Source organism: Palaemon carinicauda, chromosome 19 (genome assembly GCF_036898095.1).
Source record: "Palaemon carinicauda isolate YSFRI2023 chromosome 19, ASM3689809v2, whole genome shotgun sequence".
In the NCBI taxonomy this organism is placed as follows: Eukaryota; Metazoa; Arthropoda; class Malacostraca; order Decapoda; family Palaemonidae; genus Palaemon; species Palaemon carinicauda.
Window position 1 is genome coordinate 56,007,968 of NC_090743.1, and position 5,949 is coordinate 56,013,916.

Here is a 5,949-nt window from a genome sequence, read left to right on the forward strand (position 1 = left end):
CCAGGGGCTCTACTAAACCCCTTAAAATATCAGACCTCCCTCACTGCTCCGAAACCAACCCCTGGAGGTATATGGAGCGCATGCCCATGATGAATGGGAAGCTATTCATCTCCGAGAAGTTGGGGGCCAAGCCCCTAGAAGATCTTGAATTCTGGCCCGGCTTTTCAGCCTACCCAGATTGTTACGTGAGACTGCGAGATGAACCTGCATCCCGCGAGGAGACGGTACTAAAGGAAGTCATTGTCTTCGAACATGACAAGGCACAGGCCATCCTTACCAAGACCCTGAAAGGACCCGGATATACCAACTCCAAAGTCTCAGCACTGAGCAAGAGGCATCCAACCTTTATTCCTCCATCCTCCAGAGCTTTCCCCTTTTCGTAGAAAGCCCTCGACTGTGTCATTAAAGCAGTCGAAGAAGGCAAACCCTGCCCAATCCTCGAGGAATGTAAGTCATTATCTCTAGCTATGCCTACCTGCAAGGAGAAGTGGAAAGAGGTACATCTAACCTTCTCCGTCTCGAAGTTGGATCCGGAGATAGCAGGCCAACAGTTCAATGAGAACCTTCCAACGTTTCCAGATCATCTCTTGAGAAGGGAACAGGAGACGAAAGAAAGACTTGCCGCCTCCCTGTCTCATCAGAACTGCTTGGAAATGTGTGCAGGCCTGCATAATGCCCTATACATGTACATGGTCTTAGCCAAGTCTCACATGGGTATCCTTGTGAAGGACTTGTATACTTTTATCAGGTCACGGAGGACCTGTAGAGAGCACGTGTTCGCCGCAGCAATGGTGAAACACGAACTCAGAAAACTGATTTCATTACGTATCTGGGGCAAAGACCTTTTCCTACAGGAAGTGGTCCAAGAAGTCATTGCCAAAGCTGCCACGGAGAATAGGAACATTCTCCAAAAGTGGGGCATGTCTTCAAAGAGGAAGTCTTCCTCAGAAGGAGGTCTCCAGCCTAAGAACAAGAAGGCAAGAAGACCACGTAGACCTGCACAACTTCCGGCCGTGACCATGGCCACGGTGCCTCAAATTGTAGTCCAGCCTCAAACCACCTTCCAGATGGTCCCTCAACAGCTGGTAGCCCAGTCACCTGTTTTTAACCCAGGCTTTGAGACGCACTCGACCACCTTTCGGCCCTACAAATGTAGAGGCCCAAGAAGGTTCCTCCAGAAACCCCCCAAGGGGCAGAGAAGGACGCGGTCATGGAAACAAGTCCTCAGGAACCCCTAAGCAATGAGGGGTTCCAGGTAGGGGGCAGACTTTTTCACTTTCGGGATCGTTGGACCTTCGATCTCTGGGCCCACAGCCTAATCACGAATGGACTCGGGTGGAAATGGAACGAAATTCCACCCCCTTTTCCAGAATTCTTCCAACACTCTACCCTCTTGTTGGAAGAATATACCTCAGACCTCTTGAACAAGAAGGTAATAAGGAAAGCGAAGTCCATCAAGTTCCAGGGAAGGCTGTTTTGTGTTCCCAAGAAAGACTCAGACAAACTCAGAGTCATTCTAGAGTTGTCTCCACTCAACAAGTTCATCGAGAACAACAAGTTCCGGATGCTTACCTTGCAACACGTAAGGACCCTTCTACCTAAAGGGGCGTACACAGTCTCAATAGACCTGGCAGATGCTTACTGGCATCTACCAGTCAGTTGCCCCCTCTCCTCCTACCTAGGATTCAAGCTACAGAAGACAAAATTTGTCTCCAAAGCGATGCCCTTTGGACTAAACATAGTCCCAAGGATATTCACAAAGGTAGCAGATACAATCGTCCAGCAACTACGCTCCGAGGGAGTTCAAGTGGTAGCATATCTAGACGATTGGCTGGTGTGGGCAGCATCCAAGACTACTTTTCAGCAAGCGGCCGGAAAGGTGATCCAGTTCCTGGAGCACCTGGGCTTCAAGATCAATCGCAAGAAGTCTCGCCTTTCTCAAGCTCAGAAGTTCCAATGATTAGGAATCCAATGGAACTTACAGTCACACCACCTCTCCATTCCTTCAAGAAGAAGAGAGATAGCAGGAGCTGTCAAGAGACTAATCCAATACAAGAGGATATCAAGACGCCAATAGGAAAGAATATTGGGCTCTCTCCAGTTTGCAGAAGTGATAGGCCCGGTGCTAAAAGCGCGGCTAAAGGATGCGTCAGGAGTCTGGAGAAGATACGTATCAAATGCTCGAAGAGATCAACTAAGGTTGACCCCGACCCGATTGCGCATGCTATTAAAGCCGTGGTCAACAGCCAAGAGCTTATCGCGGACAATTCCCCGACAACTACCACAATCATGGTGATATATACGGACGCCTCCCTCGATGGATGGGGAGGCCATTCTCACAAGAGAAAAGTGCAAGGGAATTGTTCGCACCAGTTCAAAACCTTTCACATCAACATCTTGGAGGCCATGGCAGTCTTCCTAAAGTTGAAGAAACTATCCCCTCACAGAGCAATCCACATCAGATTGGTCCAAAACAACGAAGTGATAGTAAAATGTCTAAATCGACAAGGCTCGAGATCACCTCACATCAATCATGTTTTGTTAGCCATCTTCTACCTGGCAAGGAAGAGAGGATGGCACTTATCAGCAGTTCACCTTCAAGGGTTCCGCAATGTGATGGCGGACGCTCTATCCAGGTGAAAGCCGATAGAGACAGAATGGTCCCTAGATGCAGACTCATTCTCCTTTATCTCGGAAAAACTCCCGTAACTGCAGATTGACCTCTTCGCAACGAGCGACAAGAAACAACCTTATTACGTAGCCCTGTACATGGACCCTCAAGCAGAAGCGATAGACGCCATGTCTCTTGACTGGAACAGATGGAATCGGATTTACCTGTTTCCAACAACCAATCTCCTGCTAAAAGTCCTCGACAAACTAATATCCTTTAGAGGGACAGCTGCAGTAGTGGCCCCCAAATAGCCCAAAAGCAATTTGTTTCCTCTAGTTCTAGAATTGAAACTGAAGCTGTTTCCTCTGCCGAACCCAGTTTTATCCCAACTGGTTCAGAAGTCGACTGTTTATGCTTCATCCTCGAGAACCAACAACCTACAGCTCATGATTTTCTCGCCCTAGCAGCGAAGAAAAAGTTTTGGATCTCGAAGGACAAAGTCGACTTAAGTGAAGAGTACAAGTCAAGTTCAACTAGGAGACAATACAAATCATCTTGGATGAAATGGGTGTTCTTTGTGAAAACAAGGAAACCAACAGAAATATCGATAGATTTCTGTCTTTCTTTCTTCATCCACCTACATGAACAAGGCCTGGCTTCCACTACGATAACCGCGTGTAAGTCGGCTTTGACTAGACTACTTCTGTACGCCTTTGAGGTGGACCTCACAAGTGAAATCTTCAATAAGATACCAAAAGCATGCGCTAGACTCAAGCCGGCAACTCCTCCAAAGCTCATCACATGGTCGTTGGACAAAGTCTTGCACTATGCTTCGAATCTGAACAATGAGTATTGCACCCTAAAGGATCTAACACAAAAAGTCATCTTTCTGTTTGCAATAGCCTCAGGGGCTAGAGTTAGTGAAATAGTGGCCTTATCCAGAAATGAAGGCCATATTCAGTTCCAGACACAGGAGAACTGAATCTTTTCCCTGATCCTGCCTTTCTTGCCAAGAACGAGCTGCCCACCAAGAGGTGGGGTCCTTGGAGAATCTGCTCACTGAAGGAAGATGACTCTCTATGCCCAGTAGAGTGTCTTAAGGTCTATATTCAAAGAACTTCAGACTTCAAGCAGGGACAGCTCTTCCGAGGTAAAACCTCAGGATCAAATCTATCTCTAAGACAACTGAGAGCAAAACTCAACTACTTTATTCGCAGAGCGGATACTGACAGCACACCCACAGGTCACGATCCGAGGAAAGTTGCTTCTTCGTTGAATTTCTTTCAACACATGGACTTTGAGAGGCTCCGCTCATATACGGGTTGGAAATCATCCAGAGTCTTCTATAAACATTAAGCGAAGCAAGTACATGAAATAAAACACTTTATGGTGGCGGCGGGTAGTGCCATAAAACCCGTCTAGTGCTGCGATGAACAGTGGACTGTTTTGGGACTCAACAGTGCATCAGGTGAATAGGTATTAATACCTTCTAGTGCAAATCATTACGGTAATTAACAGACTGTTCTATACAGGTGCAGAATCTAACCAATAACACCTGTGCCGTGTGAACATTTGAACACAGTGTTGACGCATATCCAACATCTGAGTGAAACTAGACATATTTGGTTTCACATTGAGTGGCATTAAATTAATAATGAATTCATATATGTATATTCTTCCCTTACAGGTCAGAAATATATATAACCATGATGTTTATCTATGCAAGGTTAGATTCCTACTTTGTTACATCTACATTTTATTATTTATTCCTTTATAAAAATAAAATAGAGAAAATGTAGCTGCGTCTTATTTTATACTCAGTTGGTAAAAATAAAAGCAACCCAGTTTTACTCTATTCCAATTAATAGAACCTTGAATAAGTACAGATGTCCAAAGCATGTAAAGGTAACCTCTAGAAAGTTTCCCTTTTGTTCTTACGGATATACAAACTTTGAATCCTTATAGTCGAAGTCGACACTTTCCCTGCAGGGGGCAGGAAGCCCTAAGCCAGTTCCAAGCTTAGTGGATATGACAGATAACGGTAATGTCATATTCAGGTCTATCAGACCATATAAGGAACCCATTCAAAGTAAAGGCACTTACACAAACCCACAGATATAGTACTTTCAAGTTAATTCTCTGGTAAGCTTCCATCAGGACGACATGGCCGAGCCCCAAAAACAGATTTTGAGCAAAGTGAAAAATCTACTTTTGGGTGAGATAGCCATATTGTCCTGATGGACCCACCCTTCTTTCTTAATGACCCCACCCAAAACTACTCTATCTGTGGCTATTCCAGCTTAAATGCAAGTAAGGAATGGCGGCCCGTAGTAGTATGGATAGGAGGTCCACCGGGTACCTAGATAACGGCTGCCCTTTCGTTTGCCACTCTTCCCCCTCAAAGAGTTAAATCTATTCAGGGTGAAGATTGTTATGTGTCGTATCTAAAATACGTCCCCTGATATTATGCGATATCCTTAAAGTTATATTAAGGATACTCGCGCCAGGAGTTAGAATTCTGGAGACCTTCGGTTAATTCTCTGGGAGTATCACTGTAGCAAATATCCCTTAGAAAGCTACCTAAAGGAACCTTCCATCAGGACGACATGGCTATCTCACCCAAAAATAGATTTTTCACTTTGCTCCAAATCCATTTAATCATGCTCCCATGAGACATTCGAAAGATTTAAGATAATATGGCTGTCAAGAGGAAACTGAAGAACTTCTTGTTCTGTGAGTGCTTCGATAGTGACGATTTAACAATAAACGAGCAACATGCGGTGTGAAATGTCAAATTATTTCGAACAAACATGATAAAATGAGTGTAAAGGTCCTGTAGAGAGTAGGGTTCCCTTGCTGTATAGGACCAGAAAAACAGCCGTAAAATGATATTTTCACAATAGAATAAATTTTTGAACATACTTACCTGGTAGTTATATATATAGCTTAGTCCCTGCTGTCACGGCAGAATTTAAAAACTCGTGGCAATTGCCGATTGGGTAGCCAGGTGTACCACCAGTGTGCCCTTTACCCAGGTACCTGGAACCATTCCAACTATTCCTCAGATCTTCCATGCCCTTGGTCTCTAGAGGGGAGTAGGGTTGGAATTAAATTACATACTATAACTACTAGGTAAGTATGTTCAAAAATTTATTTTATTATGTAAATATTATTTTTAAACATCTGACTTACCTGGTAGTTATATATATAGCTGATTGACACCTTTGGTGAAGGGTCAGAGACAGCCAACATTGTTGTAATTTACCTAAGAGTTAATAAACAAGCTTAAGGGTTCATACCTGTTAAGGAAGCTGACTTCAATGAATTCCTGCCTCATT